We start from the raw sequence: 21,568 nt of genomic DNA, 5'->3' as shown, positions 1-21,568 counted from the left end.
CAGGCATAGCTCTTACAGCTGTGGGAAAGCTGCACCGTTCTCCCCAGCACATCTACCTGCAGCACTACTCTCTTGGAAACCCTTCATGTATTTTCACAGAAAAATAAATAAAACTCAAGAAAACTACTGTAAGATCTATCAGGTGTTGAAGGATGAGATATAGGATAGAAGATGAATTATCAATGTTTTTTTCCACTTACTGAATTCATTACTTTGGGAAGAGTAGAAACAAAGCCTATGCAAGGGTCTCTGGAAGGGAAGTTGAGAGAAAAAGAGCAGTAATTGCACTCTGCTTTTTCCTAGCATGTCTGTCTCAGAAGTTCTATATTTTTGTTTTATGAGACTGAAGAGAGCAATAAAAATTTAAAACAATAGTCATTGCCAGTTTAGTCAGTAGCAAATATTACAGAAAGAGGATACTTGCCAGATAAGTCACCCACAGAGACAGAGCATTCTGTACTTAAATCTCATAAAATGTTCTTCTGAACTCTCAGTGCTGGTGAATAGGAGACTATTACCCCTCTCTGCAATTAATTCTGTTAGATGTTTTCCTTTTTTTTCTGACTAAGAGCAGCAATACTGTACTCAGCAGAGCTTTCAAGTAGTTCTGGGACCATGTCTTTTAAACTCTTTCCCCCCCTTTCCCCCTTTTTCTAATCCTGACTCTGCATGTACTCTTTGTTTATTTCTGCATTACAGTATTGCCAAAAGCTGAAACTCACCATGGGAGGCTGTTTTTACAGAAAACTGCTAAAAGAGGTACTTTGTCACACCAAAAAAATATTTTCATGAGGCTATGCAGAAAATAAAGCCTACATATTAAGACATCCTTTCACGTAGAAAAATTGACAAGAATTTCACTCCTGTTTGGTAACTTATTGTTTGAATGCCAGTCAAAATCAGAATTCAGCAATTGGATATTTCTTTCCCTTGCCCCACTGTGTTAATATCAGTGCTTGAAAACATTTATTTATTTATTTTTAATCCTCTCATTAGCAGTTATAACTTCTCTTTTGTCTGACAAAAGAGATGTTAAAACACAGAAAGTCTGGATGTAAAGAGTAACTAAATATTAAATTATGGGCATATTTCCCCTGACAGAGAAATATACAATACTGAAGAGTTGTTTAGGCTATTTCTATAGTATCCAAGAAAAGCATGTGGTTTTAAGTAACAGTTGCCAAATTACAATTTAAACAGGGCATTGTTTAAGTATAATTAGTTTTATGAAAAAGCCCATAAGCATGAGAACCGGCTTGAAATGTGACTGTTTTGTAGGTTGCTTATGCCTGCAGCACTGACTTTGATGCCTTTGTCTATATAGAGTTTACAGCATGTAAATATCCTTAATATCTTCACTGTTTAGTTAGCTTTTGTTCATTATATAAGAAAAAATAACAGATAAATCCCCAAATCTTTTATGTTATAGGAAATTACAAGTGAGTACTGTTTGGACTTCAACGTGAAGGCTGAAAGAAAGGTGTTTGAAAGTTTCTTTGCTGTGACCTCTGTCTTGCTTCATTAAAATTCTATATTATTTTGCAAAAAGAAGTTATTTTATCCTTATTAAAAGTCTGGTGAAGTCATAACAAGAGTCATGTAAATACTTTCTTACTGTAATTAACCAGGCTGCATTGCGACCTATATATTTGTAATTCTGAGGACAATTTTTTGGTGAGAAAAAAAGAAGAGCTAGAAGAAAAAAACCTGTATTATTTTAAAAGTTGAAGATCACAAAAATTGTGTTTCTTTACATCTCAGAGTACAATGAACTTGTGCAGGAGAGCTCAGCTTGGCAAGCACCTTCCTCATTGATCTTTGAGAACTTGTGAAAGATCTATCTATTGTTCTAAACACCTTATGGAAATATTTTTCTTGGTTTAGCATCAATTTCCACTTCGAAAAAGGATGATTAATTCTTGAGGGAAGTATTGTTGAAAATGTTGAAAAAAGTTATTTGATCCAAAGTGCAAGAAATGCCTTTTGTGATTGCTTGGATGACTTTCTAGTGAAACATTTCATGCCCCTAGGGCAAGATGCAGGAAACATCTTCTCTGATCACACTTTTGTAACCAGATAATTGTGACATAGATCTAGGAGAAAACTTCCTGAGTTTGACTATTCAAGGCATTTGTGGAGTAGTTCATTCTAGAAAAGTAATTGTTAAAGGAAATTTGTTTCTGAACAAAAAAAAGCAGGGTTAAACTGATGGAGTCCAATAACACAGAAAAAGCATCCTCATGTTCTTAGACATTCAGTTAAAATTCCTGAGATGGAACATTCTGAAAAAGTTACCTACTTTAGAAAAAAAAAAGCCTAAAATGACAAAAACTACAAAAGGAAGAGATTTACTTAATGTTACTGTAAGTTCAACCACATACCAGAGGAATGCTGAGCAGAGATGTTATAAGACAGTGTGCGTGTGTGGGTGTGTGTGTGTGTCTCTCAAAAATCTTTAGAAGTTTTATTTTAATGTATATGGTCTTCCAAATATATCAATTTGCAGAATTTTTTATAAGAAAAAGAGTGTTATATAAAGGGTCAAATAGTAAGATCCTGCATTTGCAACTGCAAAGGAAACTCAAAACATGTTATGAGATGTAAGAAGAAGAGTGTTATATGAAGGGTCAAATAGTAAGATCCTACATTTGCAACTGCAAAGGAAACTCAGAACATGTTATGAGATGTAAACTCAAGAAGGGAGAAAACCATGTTGGAATTTTTAATATTAAAATATCACACTTCATCTGTGGAAATGAAGTATTCTATTTATGAATACTTAAATAGAATTGCATGTAAGGCAGATGTACAACTAAGATAATGAGTAGATGATGAATTAGGTAATTTTTTCTTATTAATTTGCATAATTTTCAGACAGGGGTACCTACTGTAATTTTTAAAGAATCAATAAAAATATTTTTTCTAGTGGTTCTTTGAGCAGCAGACAGAGCAGATGCAGAATACAAGTATATGAAATATTTATTCAAATACAGATTCTGCTTGACAGATGTCTTGAGTTTATACCTGCTTAATATAGTATATCAAATTATAAAACCTAGAAAAGAAAAACTGCCCATAGTGACAACTAAATCCTGAATGGAATATGATGCAAAAAGAAAGACTTAAATATTCCCTAACATTTGTATTTTGTTGTCACATTAGTAGAGAGTTCAGAATTTCATGCAGCTTTCATTTAATAGTGAAATAAAACATCAAAAAGTAACATAAACACAAAACCTAATGGCAGAGAGTCCTCTAAAGGCTCTCAAGTTGACGTATATTCATAGTTTTAAAACATTGATGTGTGATAAAACATACAGTGAAAACAGTTTGGACTATTTTCAATGAACTTATGCTCATTCATGCTAAATGTAATTCTAATGATCTGTAGAACTGGAGGTACTTTCTGACAGATAACTCTGTAAGTTGGTAGTGTTGCGGAAGTGTTAAGCTGGAGAAAGTCTGGAGCTGTTCTGTGACTTTTTTCATCAAGATTTATGATTTGATTGTGGTTGGCCTTCATTACTAGGGGAGGGCTTTAAGGCTTGAAATCATATGGACATTTTTAGAAAATTAATTTTTTCCACCCATTTCATATGTTAAGATAGTCCTTCATCTCCATAAGCAAGAGTTGAATTCCTGCCTCAGATGACTGACTTGGTTCTAATGTTATGCAGAGACAGTTCAATTCTCAAAATATTTATTCTAAACTTGAATATTTCACATCTTCTCACTTATATGTCCGCTGAATAAAACATATTAACTCATCTTTATACCAAGATTTTTAGAGCATTTCTATCTTTCCAAATTCATCAATAAGCTGTTTTACATCAGTTGATGACTCAAAATACATTTATTCAAATACTAAATATTTACTTAGATACTTAACTTTATTATTCAATAAATTTATTTGATTTATGCAGAAGAGACTTTATTGTTTTTTTGAAAAGTAGCAGGAAAGTTATCATATGTAAATACAAATATTTGAAAATAAGCATCTCAATAGAAAGAAATGCCAAAATAAATAAAAATGGAACTTGTGATTTCTCTCATCTTTGGAGAGGAACAGACACAACTGGCACATTTGCCAGATGTGAATGTTATTGCTGGAGTTAACCCAGATAAAGTTTTAAAGACCTTAAAAATATTTTTTACTTTTCATACTGTATTATCAGTATATGAAAAATTAAATTATTTGTTCTTTTTTTTTTTTTTTTGAGAGGAGCTTGTCCTTGTCTCGAGACCTTCAGTGGGTTGAATTGCATTTAAGAAATGTCTCTCTCCACACTGAGACCAAAGGAAATTAATTTCTCTTGTGAGACAAGATGTATCCAGTCACATTTCTGTACAGGTTGATGACATACCATGGATTTATTTCTGCTGAAGATTTCACTGTGTATTTCCACTGAAGATGTTAATCTGAGAATTTTGAGTGAGACAGCACAACAGGGTGGCTACAGCAGAGCCTCATGCAGGCCATCCCACAGCACAAAATAAAGACCCTACCACAAATAAACAGAGGTATGGTTTGGCTTGACAAAGGAAACAAAGCCCACTTGGAGTAAATTGTAGATTTTATCAAGCCTGACCATTTTTTTCCCCAACAGAGAACTGCAAGAATGTTCTAGAGATGTGCTTTATTCAACCCAAATCAACAAACATTTATTGCAAGCCATTAGTTGCAGCTTTACAGGACCAGTGAAGTTTAACTTTTTTATTTTAATAAAATGTGTTTTTTATGGAAGAAAATAAAAACATGTAGAAAAAAAATCCAAGTATGATGTAGAAGCAGTTAGTGTAAAAAAATTGTGCTCTGAATTGCTCAGCAAATATTGTAAATATTTTGGAATCATCTTCATGATCAATCTCCACAACAATATAGCTCATTATCCTCTACTGCAAGAAATTAATGTCATGGATTCTTCAAACAATCTGAATGAGATGATTTATTAAAAAAAAAAGTTGATTGATTGAAAGTGTATTTTATTTTAATGCTAAAATCTCTTTGTTATGTGCCTGAAGGTAGATCACATATGCTACAATATTTGCTCTTTTCTTTGCAGGCAGAAGTTGTAACATTGCCAGACCTCATTACAAGACCTATTTTTTTCTCAATGTCTCCTTGTTCAAATCCATATAATAAAAGAGGATTCCCCCTTGAATAAAATTAAATTTCTAGCTTACATTTCAGTGCAGAAAAGCTTGAGAGTATGTTTCACTGTATCTAAAAAACTAAGATAATAAAATAAATGGTTTCCCAGAACTACTGTTATCTTTAAGCTGATCTTTCATTCTGGTTTGTTTAACCTCGTTTTTCAATATGCCAATTTGGTATTACTTGGATGAAAAAGGTTCCATATAGATGATAGATTTACTGGTTGCTGTGAGGATATATTTAACATTTTTAAATTTTATATGCACACATAGAGACATAGAATATGTAAGAAGGCATATGGTTTGCATGTACATAAATGTATTTATTTTTTGAAGGTAATTAATCACAGACTACATTAATGTATTTTAAACAAGTAAATAAATGCAAATTCACACATCTTCATTTAACTTATGCAGACTTACTCAGAGCAACAGAATCTGACTGAAAGTATTTTAAACCATTATATAAAAGACAGTAGAAAAGGCCATTGCAACCCTGGTTGAAATAATATAATACAATGAAAACTGGCTTTAGTCCCTGCTTTTTGACCCTATGTAATCTGATGGACTGAAGATTAGTTGAAATTTCTGGACTTTATTTACTACCAGAAGTACAGCATGCAAGAACTCTCTGGGTGCTTCACAGGCATAGAAGTTCAGCAAGATGCCAGATGCTGTTAAAGTAAAACAATAAACACTCACAGAGCCCACTGACCACTAGCAGATGAGATCTTGGATGACAAAACATAGGTATCTTCTCCCAGGGGATGGGGAGGTTGTGGAGTCACCATTCCTGGAGGAATTAAAAAGACATGTAGATGTGATGCTTAGGGTCATGGTTTGGTGGTGTACTTGGCAGTTCTGGGATAAAGGTTGGAGTCCAAGCAAAATGATGATATGATTCTGTAGTTCAGCAGCTTTGTCACTGTAGATAGGAAGAGTTCCAGTCCTATTGCCATTAAGTTATATGTCACTGGATGAATACCATTTCACCTTTCTGGGTTTTCTGCATCTTATCTCATCTACTACTATTCAAGAGGGAAGCTCCTTAACTTGTAAAATGCATCAAAATATGTTTCAGAGTCCTAGGTCCTTCATTATTTGCATCAATATTTTTGCAGAGAGCCTAATGGATTCCATGCACAACAAAACATGAGGTTTGATCCATAAGACTTGCAGGAGAGACCACTTCAGTCACACCTGGATCCCTGGTCACTGCACAGAGAGCCTCTAGGCCACCACTGGACACTGCCCAGTGGCCTCCCTGAGGTGAGCAGCCAGGGGTAAGATTGAAAGAGTGTGCACTGCTGTTTAGTACCAAGTATCACACACTGTTTTACTGTGGGCAAACCTGAATTCCTTGCCTTTATCTGTGTTAGATACAGGACATACACATTATCTGTGTGGAAGAAAAAAAGAGGAGACAAAGCAGCAAGCTACTCTGCAGCTGGCAGATGGTGACAAAAGAAAATCTGTTGAATGATTTCCCATCATCAAAAATTAGTCTAAACCATATAAAATACCCTAATTCCTAAGATCTCTTGTTATAGAAACTCGGGCTCACCATAACACTGCCCCACCTAGTGAGATATTGTGAGAGAGACCAGCCAGGTGCTTCAGGCAATGAGTCAGAGAACTCTGTGAAAACTCATTTCTTACATAGCATGAATACTTCAGCCATAAATCTGTTAACTTGCATTGTTTTGCAAGGATACCATTAACATCACAAGCTTGCACAAGGTAGTGATGAATTCTCTGGTAAATGGATGAACCCTCTGGTAAATGGATAAAAGATACAATTTTTTTAAACTTTTGGTTTCCTTTGTTTTCAAGACAGCTTGCTAAAAAATGGTTTTGGTACATCCCTTTAAAAACAGTTAGCTGAGTATTTAAATAATGCCATTGGAAACTTTATCTCATGGTGTTTGCAAAATAAGTGTTGTTTTCACTTTTAAAATAAGTTATTTTTTCCATTGTACATGTAATGGTTTTCAGTAATACAAAGTAAAAAAAAAAAAAAAAGACATTTTATTTTTTCTTTCTTATAGTCCTTTCCTCTCTTTCTTAACAACCTTTTATCACTAAGTTACCTTACAGTTTTGATGGATAGTGAAAACAGTAATATCCTGTCTTCCAAAAGAGAGGCATTTGCATAACTGATTTATTGAAACATGCGGGAGCAATTGGCATCGTAAAATATTATGAGCGCTAAAAGTGCTTTTTTCATTAATCACTCTAAATAGTTCTGACATTTTTTAAGGGCCAATTTTTATGTGGAAATTATCCAAACCCTTTGGGTAAAACAATTTGTTATTTAAAACCTTTGAACATGGATTGGTGATACTACTTCAATTTGTTTCAAGAGAAAATTATATAGCCTTTTGGGACAGAACTGCAACCATAGCTAAAGGACACTTATTGAATTTAGACATACTCAGTTGTATTTGTTATCAGTAACAAATATTACAGCTGTGCTTTTTCTTGTAAAAAATATGATTTTTATGGTGAAAATGAGAAATGGATCAACCTTTACTTTCAAATAATTATTTTAACAGCTTATTATCACATCATAACTGAGATGCGACATGATTTTACATGAAAGGAAAATAGAGATGCTTTATTTGCCTTCTTATCACAGAGCTTTACTTGGAAAATTTCAATCATATCTTCAATTTTTTTTCAAGTACCTTAGCTTTCCTCACAGAAAGTAATAGTAATAGTAATAGTAATAGTAATAGTAATAGTAATAGTAATAATCATAATAAACAACCTCTACCTTTAAATGCAATCAATTTATAAAAAATGAATTACATAAAATAATTCCTTCACATTAACTAATTCCTACTGGATTTATCTTATGTGTTCATCATTCAGTAGAGTTTTCCAGTTCTTTTATAAAAGCAAGCATAAGTACATGCAACATCTGCAAAACGTCATGGTCTTGCCTACTGGAATTCAAAACTCCTTCAATCATTTCCACTCAATTGAATTTGTGGATTTTCCATAGAAAAAGTCTACAATGTGCATTCCCTGAGATGTTTTCCTCAGAGGCTGGTAAGCAGGAAAGGTCAGATCTGGTCTGATCATCCAGAAGTACCAGCGTAGGTGACCTCATAAGGGTAACCTGCACAATATTTGAAATAATTTGGGAGAATAAAGATAGTTTTGCTTCATCATGCTTCCTTGCTTGCTAGTCCATAAAGCACTGGCTGGTAAGCTTTATCTGTGTACTGCTATTTCTCACTTCTGAGTGGTTTTTCTTGCTCAGACTGTGGACAAAAAATGTATCATTGAAAGCAAGTGAGGAAAAACTGACTGTGTAAATTGAGGAAGACCTAGAGGGTTGTTGGAACACAAAGCTTTGGAAACCATGAGTTTTCTCTGGTTGGCAGTGAAGCTGACAATTGTCATGAGGGTTGGACAGAGGAGATAATTTTTGTGTTTGTTATTCCGTTATACATATTTTACTCCCTAGGCTATATAAGGTTACATTTCAAGTTTGACAAAAGAGAAGCATAACCTGATGACTGTTTATTACATTTTAATTTAATGTTTTGCTCCTTTTATACATATTTTGCTTCATGCAGGTGCCTGAAAAGCTACTCATGCTATCCCAACAGCAGGTATATGAATACAAAGAAGTTCAGAAAGATATGAGCACCTATGACAGTGCCTAGATGAAAGTGTCCAGTACTAATAAGAAGTGTTACTCTATGCTGGATCCATTCTACTGGGACAGCCATGAAATAAGAGAAATATGCCAAGGGTTTTGTTTATTAAGTAGAATAAAAAATAATAAAGTATGAAAGATAAAAGAAAATATACTAAAAATATATATTTCCAGAAGTGCTTATATTTTATGCAGTTTTATAAAAAACTGAAATTTCTTTTTGGTGAATTTAATTGTTTCAGAAATCTGCCTGGAAAATAATCCTATTTGCAACTAAAAATTCAATTTAACTTCAACATTATCTTTTTCAAGAATAGTCTTTAAACAAAATACCGTTTCTCACACTCAACTGTTCTGTTTTTGTGATTACATAATCTTCTTTTACCCTCCTTAGAATAGAAAGTATATTCTACTTTTAAAAACTCTCAGATTACATCTTATGAAAGGTAGTTGCTACAAGGCACTTAGTTGTAAAATTATATTAAAACATTTCAATGCAATTGCTTTGGAAATGGCATCAGTGTCACCCTCAGTGAGGTTCAGATCTTTAATATTTCACTAGTGTGGTTTACTTCTGAACCATAAGACCTTTGTAGGAAAAAAAAAAACAAACTAATTTTAGGGTGTGAATGATCTGACTTATTTTATCTGCCTTAAGAAAGGCACAGTGCCTTAAAGAGTGACATCATCAAAGTCAAGTTTCTCTAGATACCTCAGATGTAAATTGCAAAGGCCTACAGTTGGAAAATAAGCATTCTTTCTTGCTCTTCCACAGCAGGTACTTCACAGGTAAGTGGATTTTCTATGCAAATAAACAAGAAATTAAAAGTGAAAAGGGATCATTGTCCACGCCCAAATATCTCAAGCAATCTTAGGAGCAAGCATAGTGTTGCTTTAGTGATTTCAAGGTTATGATCTCTATTCACCTCAAAAATGGAAAGGTTATATTAGAGCTCTGAGTCACACAGCAATATTTCCTACACTTAGTTTCTAATACCTTGCCTTCTCTCAGAGTATCTATCACAGTGTTACAATCACAGGTGATTTTCTCTCCCATGGAGGAGGAGTTAAAAGGAATGACATTTTCCAAGTTATATCCTGACATGAAGGAATGGCATGACTAAAACATGTATCTTAAATTGTCTTTATAGATCCAGTTATATGCATGCAACCTATTAGAAACACCTTGCAAAACAGAACACTGTTTTGTTTTTGTTGAAACATTTTCTATATGCTTACATGAAATCATGTGTCATCAGGTTTGAGACATTTCCCTTCCATGTTTCCAGTTCTGTGAGGCAGGATTTGTAATGAAAAACCTGAATAATTAAAGAGTTTGCATTTTTTCCTTTCGAATATATGTGACCTTCATCTTCTGTTATTTAGCAGACCACATTTTTTTTCATAGAGGATATTATTAGGTTTAAAACAAAGAGAGAAGGAACAACAGAGACAGACAAAGAGATGGAGAAATATATTATTTATAGACGTGCTTTAAAAATATCTGGCTACTGCACAATAGCTGGCAAATAAAAAGTCATATATATTTTTGCCAAAATGCATATGACATATGGTTGCCAAAGACAAACCATCTGCAGCAGATGTCCTTTGTGTAGGTAATATCTTGTTCCCTGAATGACCAGTTTTACTGTTTCCAGAATATAGAACTATACAGAAAACAAACAATACGTTTAGATAAAATATAAAAACTTTGTACTTTTGAAAGCTAAGATTATACCCATAAGGGCACATTAAGAAAAAAAATCTTTAAACAGATTAAAAATCTCATAACATTTCTTTCTGGTACACTTATTGCCAGTACTCATCCACTTAAGTTCTCTACTGGAAAATGAAAAATCTGTGCCGTTACAGAGATTACACAGCAACCAAATATTGGGCCAGATTTTCATACCATTGTAAAGTCTTGGTTTGTAAAGGATCTTTAAATATCACATATTTCAGCTCCTCTTCCATGGACAAGGGAAATGCCATGGAAAAGGGAAACCTTCCACAAGCAAACCCCCATCCAACCTATCTTTAGTTACTTTTAATGATGGGGCAACCACAACTTCTCTGGGCAGCATCTTCCAGTGTTTCACCACTGGTATTACAAAAACATTCTTACTTGTCTCCCATCCAAGGAGACAGGACTAAACCCATCCTCTTTCAGTTTAAAACAATTGCCCCTTGTTCTGTCATTGTAGGCCTTGTTCTTATCGGCCCTCTCATGCTGAAAACCTCAGCAAGGTGCCTCCAAAGACATCAAGAAATTTCACATTTATGTGTTTCAGCAGTCAATAAGACCCTTTAAAATCATCTCAAAATTGGTAGTGAAACTGGATGAGAATGTACATATTGTAGAGCATTATATATATATATGTAGACACATATATATATATAAAAATATACGTACATAATTTTTAAATTAACTAATCAGAACTAATTTAGATATTATGTGACAACTTTAAATTAAAAACTCATTTAAATAATGACTTTTGAGCACTAATCTTTTCAATATCATTGCTGTGTTATATTCAATATCTACTCCACTGTTTTAATCCAAATGTAATTAAATTCTACATCTTTGCAAATAGCACTGATCCATTGTAGTTTAACATTGGCTTGCGAGATTAAAGATTCTGATGCAACAACTTTAGACCCATCACACTTACTTTCAGTTTATAATCACGGAATCATAAAAAGGCCTGGGCTGGAAGGGACTTTAAAGATCATCCCGTTCCAACCTCTTGCCATAGCGAACAACACCTTCCACTAGATCAGGTTGTTCCTTCCACTAGATCAGGTTGTTCAAGGCCCCATCCAAGCTGGCCTTGAACACTTCAGGGATGGGGCATCCACCCCATTTTTGAAATACTTTGGAAATTGTTCAGGCAATATATTGTCATGCATGTAATAGTAATTTTCTGTATCAATTTTGGAGATGTGTTGTGATCAGTACTCAAGATCTGAAGTAGGTGGTGAAAACAAACCACTAAATTATTTACATTAACACATGATGTGGTCCTAGAAAGTAAACTTTTTTTATTCTTCACTCTGCATTTCTTAATCTTCTTTCTGTTGTTAGAGCAGATTCTAAATTGCTGGTGCCTTTTCCCTGAAAAATGTCCATTCATTAAGTAATTTATTTTAAAAGTAAACAAGAAAAACTCTTGCTTTATTGCATTTGTTCCAAGAAAGAAATGGAGAATATAATGTGTATAGATGCATATTTTGAGACAATGGCAGGTGTGTAAATCAAACATCAGGGTACCTAGATTGCAGACCTTCTGTGTTTTGGACAGACAAATACAAAATAGTAGACCACATAGCTGAAAAGTTCTTTGAACCAGTGCTTTGTGACAGGCAAATAACACAAAATTATGTAATATCTTTGAAATATATTCAGATCTTTGTAAACCTAGCCTGTGTGATGGAACTCTAATTGAATGATCACTATTGCAGTTTCAAGGAGGTAAAAACCACACCTGGCACAACTGTCAGGGAAAATTCCATAAATATTGGAATGCATAAGGTAGTGCTAACACAAGTTCCTTGTTAGTCACTGCAGGTAATCCTTCTGCCAACCAATGCTTATGAGCTCATACGTAAGTCACGCGGTTGTGGGTTTATGTGTCCTGTGTAAACCTATTCTAACTAATGTATCATTACCGTTAGTTAATGTTAGTTAATTAATAACAGCTAAACAGCTTGACTAAATCCATACCACTTTCTCTGCTGCAACTATTATATCATTCCTGAAATGAACCATTGTTTTTTTTTTTCTCAAAGATACCTTAATAAATATCACTGACATTTTACTGGAAAACCATTGTGGAAAATATTTGTCTATGCCTATACTAGTAAACTAAATATGCCCAAGAGCACTCAAGAAGCTGGCTAAACAGAGTAATCTGCATCTGCTGTGGGACGCTCTTTGCTTCAGGCTATAAGGTTACTGCATGAGAACCAGTTATGTTGAACAGTCCCTGGAAAAACCAAACTCCCAGTTTGTGCCCAGAAATTGCTAGGGACAATGCTATTAACATTTAGACAAAATATGCTCAAGGCCTTTACAATTTAGTAGTGGGATATGGAGATGTATTTCAGAGCCAGGAGTGCTCCAGAGCAGTGTGTGAAGCATTATTAAAGGCTCAGACTGTGGTGCTTCTCCAAAGCTCCCATTTAAATGAGTATTATGTTGAGAATAGGAATTTCTCAAAAAAACCCTAGTCTTTGCAAAAGAATTGCAGTATGTAGAGCTGAATTTTGTCTGATGGCTAGGAGTCATCCTCTTTGTATTTTCTTCTCTTTTATTTGTTCCTTCTTCAGGATGAATTTCTCTTCCACAGAAACTAAATAAAGAAAAAATGTGAAAAAACAATGTCAACTCTGCATAAGGATTTAATAGGTTTTTTTTCATTTGTTTTTCACTCAAACTCACTTTCTAGTAAATATCGCAACATAATGGCACATATTCTGTAATGGTTAGTAAAACAAATTAACAAAATATATAACACAGCCAACTTTATGGATCAAATAACGTTGAGAAGGGGCACAGTTTTTATTATGAATACAAAGTTTGCTTAAAAGATACAATATATTTGTTGCCACACATGTCACAGATTAACTGTTGTTTACAAATGGAAAAAGAGCCTCAGCAGCCATAACATTTTTTAAAAACTATACCGAAAAAGAGAAGTCATTTACAGATTATGTTCCTTTTTAGCACACAGATTAAATTATTCTTACTAAGTCTCATGAAAGAATTTTAATCGAGGACAAACAGAAACTACACCTATGTTTAAATTACTGCCTGAAAGCATCTGAAAAATATCTTTATATGACTCCTCATAAACGTAAAGTTTCTTGAAACATCCTTGAATTTTCACAGGAGAGTAACAAGATTTGTTCCTAAAGAAAGTATATTCTACTGCAGGCAAAAAGAAAACTTAGCCCATATTTATTCCCCTTGTTACATGATCTTCAAAATACAGGAAAGAAGAAGTCTGGAGTCCCATAGATTTTGTAACTTCATGGCAGAAATTGAAACACTGATAACAGCAAGATAGTAGAAAGGCATATGTAAAGAGGCATGTCAAAACAATGAGTGTTCAATGGTAATTCAATTCACTTTGATGCCCTATTTTGTTTCTGCATGTTATTCCTTTGATTATATCCAGGAAAAAATTAAAATGTTAATATTATTAGGAAAAGGAATGCTTGGAATACTAAGAAAGTATGTTTTCAAGAATTATAAGTTATATATAGTCAGGAGAATAAAAACCCAAAACACCAACAGCATCTGGGGTAGAAGAAATGAGAGGCAATCAAATCTGAAGAAATAGCATGAAAATATCACATGAGCACGCAATGTACCCCATCACAAAGTCAGTGATTTCTTGCGTTGCCTTAGGAAAAGCATTTTCAGCAGGTCAAGAGAGGTGATCCTCCCCTCTGCTCAACCATGTTCAGAACAGATTTGGACTTTTTGGACCATGCTCAGGCTACCCAATGTGGGAGAGATCTGGACATGCTGGAGGCAGTTCAGTGAAGGGCCATGATTATGACTGGGGAACTGGGTTATCTGACTGCTGAGCAGGGCCTGAAGGAGCTGGGGCTGGTCAGTCTGGAGAAGGCTCAGGGGAAAACAGCAGCGATGCACTTCATTTGGCTGCTTGGGAGATAGATAGAGAGGGGTTTCAATGCGGGAAGGAAGGAATTGGCGGAAGGAAGTGGCGGAAGGAAGTGGCGGAAGGAAGGAAGTGGCGTGCAGAGGTGGGCATATGTGGCCCGAAGTTTAGAGTCCGACTAGCTGAGGGCGAAAGGCCGACGCCCCTCTGCAATTCCTGGCCAGCACCCTTCGGCGTCTGATGGCCTCGGGCTGTGCTGGCTGCGGACTGGCTTACCCCGCTGGTATTTTGGAGGAACGGAGCTGACCATTTCCCGGGGGTTAAACATCGGTTTATTGAAGGTGTTGCGGGATCCAAACGCGGGGAAACCAACCGGGAAAAAGTTTTTTCATAGGGGGTGAAAACAGGATTATAAAGGAGGGGGGTGGGTACAGGCGGAACCAATCGGGAAAGGTGAGGGGATGAACTTCACAGAACTGACACTCCATGGAGACCAATAATCAAAAGGTAAAGGAGGTGTCCTGGGACCCCAGCCAACCACCATCTCCAGAGAGGAGAAGGTTCTCGAAACCTGGGAGGAGGAAGGGAGTGATTGACTGGACAGGGAGGAAACAACTTTCACTTATAAGGGAAACCAGGGGAGAAGCAATTACATATCGGCAACTATGAATAGCGGTTACTATAGCAACTTAGCTGACAGGCTAGCAGTGGCGGGAAAAACTGGGGGAACGAAATCATTTTACACATAATAGGGGAGAACAATACATAAATTGGGGGAATAACACAAGAAACTTAACAACACACTACCACAGTGGCGGAAGGAAGGAAGGAAGGAAGGAAGGAAGGAAGGAAGGAAGGAAGGAAGGAAGGAAGGAAGGAAGGAAGGAAATATGTACCAAAGGCTCCTGAATACTTTTTGAGTGACCTGATTTCTGAAGTCCTTAGAAAAGAACAAATCAAAGCAAAATAAATGCTAAAAGGTAAACACTCAGAATAGGCACCTTAGAAACATTTGCAATAAAAGTCTCATTAGTATTTGCTTCTTCTAGAAATGGTAAAGAATTTTCTTGTCATGAATTTTGAAAATACCTCATTCCATTATCCAAAGCAGTTCAAAGCAGAATTGCTCACAAAACAATAGGTACAAGAAAATGTACTTTAATGTCTTTGACAAAACAGATGGTTTCCATGTACATTTATACTTTTTAGAGATAAAATGAGTCTCTTTGGGTTTGCCTTCAAAAAGTTATTTACATTGGTGACATTTCAAGCACCGAGTTTAAATCAAATGCATTTTAAAACAAAATATTTGAATTTTTAAATTACACTAGAGAATTGTATATGTTTGTTAAATAAACTCAAATGCATTTTAAAGGATAAAATTTGAAAAAAAAAAATCTTTAGTCTTACTATTTGTATTCAACACCAGCAGTAGACATCATTGTCATCAGAAAGGCAGGAAATCACTTCCCATGGCCCAGATGCAGACATGTCTTAAGAACTAAAGAAATTTGAAAATAGGATTGATTCCTTGGAGTTATAGTGATAAAGAGCTTTAAACAATTATATTCTTATTCAACTGATATGTAAATACATAAAATTAATAAAATCAAAACCTAAAATGCTTTTAATCTGTCCTGTGGATCTAAGAGTTAGAAATGGCCATAAATTTCAAAATATACTATTTTTTGAAAGGTAGAACCATTCCATTCATTTGTAAATTATCTGCATAAATTTCTCATTAGAAAATGTTTGCATATTTCACAGTCTAACATTTGAATAATAAATCATCTGTAGTTAAATATTTCAGCTGTTTGTCATATTCTTACCTCATTTCATATACATGATGGTAATTTAGAATACCCATATAATAGAAAATAATCCAAACATACTAGCATCATATTTTAAATAAGTTTTGTGTTACTTTTGATATTGCATGTGCTACTGTCTCTTTCCACTTTTTACAGAACTTATCAGAATTATTTCTTTTCTGATGTGTCTGATTACCCTGTCCTTCAATTAATTTACTGATTTGGGGTTTTTTATAACTTATAAAATTCCTGTATTTATTCTAGTATATATTTTTCCTCTTTATGGCACTGAAATCAGGATTCGCTGTGTACTCCTATGCATCTAATTTAAGTTTTTTATTCTAACTCTCCTAATTTGAGAATCAATAGCAGATATACATATGATCTTTTTCTTTCTATCATTTCTAAAAATGACAAAGTAAAACTTTTGCTGCTACTCTTTGAATCTGCAGATTGTTTGAAAACTACTGATGTTATTCCATCTGTATTTCGATATTTTAAAAAGTACCTGGAGTGGTCACAATCAAATCCCAAAATCTTTTCAGCTAACATCACATACACTAGTTCATATTTATTGTCACCTGGCATACGACTCCTGAATTTCTCAGTGTATATTTTGTTCTCTGAATCTTCTCTGTGAACCTCTGCAGCAGAGGTCAACCTCTGTTAACCAGCAGACCTGGTCTAGCACGAACATAATGGGCTAATTTTTTTCAGTCAGAATACTTTCATTGCAGTCAATAAATACATGAGTGTCTGTACAGTAACACATCTGAACTGTTGTGGGAAGGATCAAGTTAGAATTACATGGTTGGCATAATCAAAGGCTCTGTGATAAAAATAAGTGCATTGCAGACTGCTCCAGCAGGTGTTTTTTATTTTCTAATGAGCCCCTCATTTGGATGGCAAATGTATGCTTATATAATGGAAACTCTTACTCCTGTTAGCTAAGCCTCTGAAGTAATTTCAAGGCATATGTATTTGAACTGTACTATTTCCTTTTCTTTGAACACTTTTCAGATCATTGGACTTCATAAACTATATTTATAATCAACAAGACTGATTTAGAACAGAAATACACTTTTCCTGAATAAATCTTAAAATTTCATTATGTATCATTGTGGTGCTACATTTTAGTTAAATGGTATGGTATGTCTCACCCCTTGAAAATGTAACACCACTTATCTTCAGTGAAATTTCTCTTCATGTGTAAAGACTTTATGGAAACACTCTTCAAGCAGCAAAATCACATGGCAGCATAGCCTCAACACTAGAGTTACCAGCTTCAACTCTTTGTATTGTCTAATCCAACAGTTTGACATAATTCATGCAAAATCTAATAAATTTACATTTCTATAGCAGAGATTTGAGCTATTCTTATGGTGAAATTATATTTTTCTCTCACTTGGCACAGTGAGCACAAAAAAAAATGTTCTTATTTTAAAAATATAGCATAATTAAAAAATGTGTCTTCCCTTTCTAAGTCCACATATTTTATTTTTTCCTGAAACTCATGCCTGATATTTCCTTATCAGCATTAGACTTGGGCTTGATATTTACTTACCCAGTACAGGAGGAGACAGGGTCTGATTTTGGGCTTTCCAAAAGTTTACTGTGACAGGATCCCAGAGGCAGCTGTATGAACTGCTTTGGTGACAAATTCTACCATTAAGTCTGTCCAACCTGGCTTCTGTAGAAAGGTCTGCTATCTTTCCTCATGTTCCAAACGGGTGCCAATATTTGAGATACATACTGGACCATGATCGGAGAAGTTTTTCTTCAATAAAGGTATCCTTTCTTGCAGTTTTAATTGGTTATGTAATATAATTATAAACTTCACATAGAACAAATGAAATTGATTAATACATGCATTTATGTCAAAATCATAGAACTAAGCATACTAATAAGGTATGGGACCAGAAAGAGAGCTTTTAAAGTTAAAAAGAAAGATCAATGCAAAAAAAGATAGCAACTTTGCAACTGTTGAGATCTCTAGCAAAGCAAGTAGAAGGTGGAGGTGCAGCAAGAGACATAAACATCTGTTTTTGGAAATCTGCACACTGAAGCACACACCAACTATATTCTAATTTTGTAAATTAACACCCAAATGTTTGATTTTCTGTTTCAGATCGGAGAGCATTCTAGGCCATACTTTTTGGTTTGCCTTTTCATATTTAAAAAACCATGTCCACCAAAAATAATCTACACAATCACAATAGTTATAGTGTATAAGCAGAACACAATAGAATATAATATTAACTGCCACATCACATGCCACAGTAAGTCATGACCTTGTACACACACCTGCACACACCTCATAAGAAAGAAAATCAAAAGGCTTGGCCTTTACTGTGCCTACAGCTAAGGTAAACATCAATATTTGTTCATTGTTGAATTGTCTGAAACGCAGAAACACACACATTAGCACTCTTTCAGTATTAACCACAAAGTATCTTTAGTACCATTGAGTGTGGAAGTCAATAATGAACCTCTTTGAATTAGCCAGCTAACAGCCAAGTACAAATCAATTGAGACTTGTTTTATTTTGCTGTCACTGTAGAACAAAAACCTTACTTGCTCACACACACCCCAAAAATACTTTATGAGATAAGTGTTATTTTTATTTTAGTTTCAAATATCACCCTTTGATGTCAGTTGCATAGGAATAAACTCATATCATTTTTCTTTATCACTATAGCCTTTTTTTTAAGCTATCTTTAATACATCCATAAAAGAAAGTACAGTTCATTGTGTTCCTGAGTGGAATTTTCCTTCTGATGTGGTATTCAAACTAATTTTACTTCTTAAACTAAAAAAGAGGAAGATTTTAATTCTGAGAATGGCATAAAAGAGGGAGAAACTGTTTCAGGCCTGGAGGGAGCTCTGAACTGGAGTCAAGGAAAGAATAGGTCTTTTCATGATCTCTTTTTAAACTGTGAAACTGTTATTTTAAAATCAACAGTGCTGCTCGCTTCAGAGGCGTCACTTTGATAACAGGCACGACCATAAGGCAAGTGATAGGAAATGTTACCAGTTGGCAAATCTACCTTCAGCTCGCTTGAATAGTGACCTGGGAAATCAAAAAGTAAACAAGTGTATCCATTACTTGACTACATTCTTACTTCATAGCTTGAGCCAAAGTTTCCACTGGTTTAATGGAAGAAATCCTTGAAAGAAAAACTCTTTCCTATTATTTTTCTAATTGAAAGTCTAAAAAAAGAATGAGTTCCAAAAGCATCAGAAATACACAAGGAAAGTGTTGGTCTGCCCACACTGAAACTAAAATCTGCTAGAAGTAAGACTACTGTTTTGGCTGGAGTTTGAAGCATTACATACCTTAAGTGAATTTAACAAACACCTTCAATGGCAGACTAAACATTAAAAAAGTGCTGCTTTTAACCCTAAAGTCTAGAAGCTCAGTTTGCTCAAGCTTTTCTCAGGTATCAATACTCTAAAAATGCTTCCAAATATAACTAGTAGAACTTTGAATAGGACACAAACAACAGGATTTCAATAAAGAAATCACAAAGAAGGTGATATGTGAGAAACAAGTAAATGAGTTATAAATACCTAGGGTATTAAAAGCTATGTTAAAAATAGATACTAAAAAGTATCTACATAAAGTGAAAATAACTACAACACATAGAGATCAGTGACTCTCAAATGCAAACTTAGTGAACATTTTGTAATACTCCATTTATGTCTCAGATTTTGATTATAGAGGCTCAAATGGTGCATTCTACATTACAGTGTGTACTGAAAGTTTAATCATTTACTTATGTCAAAGGAAAATATTATGTCTTTTAAAGTCTACGTCTGGAAAATTAATGAGTAAAAAGAGGGTGTGAAAAGATCTTAAGCAGTATAATCTGTGATTATCTCATTGAAGTTCTCTCATTTAGGAGAGAACTTCATGGAGATGCTTCATTTCCTTCCCTCAGATATTCAACTACATGCATAAAATTTAAATACATTTAAGTATGAACCTTTGGACACATTTATTAAATATTTGCTGGAAAAAGGAAGTGGATACTATTCCATAAAATTTGCACAGACAAATTATCCTATGGTCAGAACTGACTACTCCTATTAAAACAATTTTTCATAAACACTATGCAAAACTGACCCAGGGATCTCTAATCTGGGTTCCTAGTTAAATACTCTTCTGATAGGTAAATTCAAAAATTGACTTGCTAAAAATTCTGCACAAATCAGAGCAATGCAAACCTAAATTTCAGTTCAGAAGTTGAAGCTGTTCCTTTCTTTTAGTGAGCAAATTCAAAATTAAAATGCTTATTATTATTATATTTTAACTTAAATATTTTTGACACAGGATTTATGGCCAAATCCATCTCTGAAACCAGAACTTGTTCTTTAGCATAACAGTGTACTAACCAGAGAGATGGTTATCACCATTGGAGTTGCTTTAGAAGCATTATAAAAGTTGCTTTAAAAGTATTATGCCTATATTTTTAGCTAGTAACCTCTAAAATGAAAAGAATAAATGAATTTGGGATTTTTTCTTTTTTAAGAAAACCTTGAATTCCTTTATTTAATGCATCACTTTTGAAGAATACCTTTCCCCTTTTCTCTGTTTCTTCCTTCAGTGTATCAGAAATATACCTTGTGTAAGAACTAAATCATTGTCCTAAAGACACAACCTTTTCTACATTATACATTATTATGTATATTTTGCAATATAAAACTCTAATCATCATTATTATAGGTTGTTCAAGTCCTGTAATTATACTAGGGCAAGATAATTCATAGAAAAGATCCAAAGGCAATTTTTTTTTATTTGCCATTATTTGCTATAATTGACAGTTTTCTTTCTTACTTCTTTTTCCTCTTCCCTCCTTTCTGATTCTAACAAGATTTTTCTTGTTGTTGAATAGACAAAGTCACTATGGTGAAATCCTTACTCCTGGCAAAGAACTTTGGATAGAGTCAGTGTCCAAAATGTCAGCAACAAACAGCAGCACAGATGAGAGCTTTAGGCTCAGGGGTAACTTCATCAAAAGGGTTCTGATCACACCTGAAGTATTCTTAGTGTTAGAGCAGAACTATCATTTTGAATTAGGATCCATAGACTAAGGGATAATGCAGAGAAAGAATCAATTTTAAAGGATTCATAAGCAAAGCACCATTTGTTTTAATGCCATAAAGTCAGTAAGAAATTAAAATAATATATGCTCTCTGTCTGCCTTATAGCTATACAATAGAAAAATAAAGAGTGATTTATCTTTAAGATGCAGAAAAATATGGAGGAAAAGCAAATTCATTTTTATCTCAATGATTTTTCC

The sequence above is a fragment of the Zonotrichia albicollis genome, chromosome 2, assembly GCF_047830755.1.
Source record: "Zonotrichia albicollis isolate bZonAlb1 chromosome 2, bZonAlb1.hap1, whole genome shotgun sequence".
In the NCBI taxonomy this organism is placed as follows: Eukaryota; Metazoa; Chordata; class Aves; order Passeriformes; family Passerellidae; genus Zonotrichia; species Zonotrichia albicollis.
The sequence above is the reverse complement of the archived record's forward strand: the minus strand, read 5'-3'. Positions refer to the sequence as shown.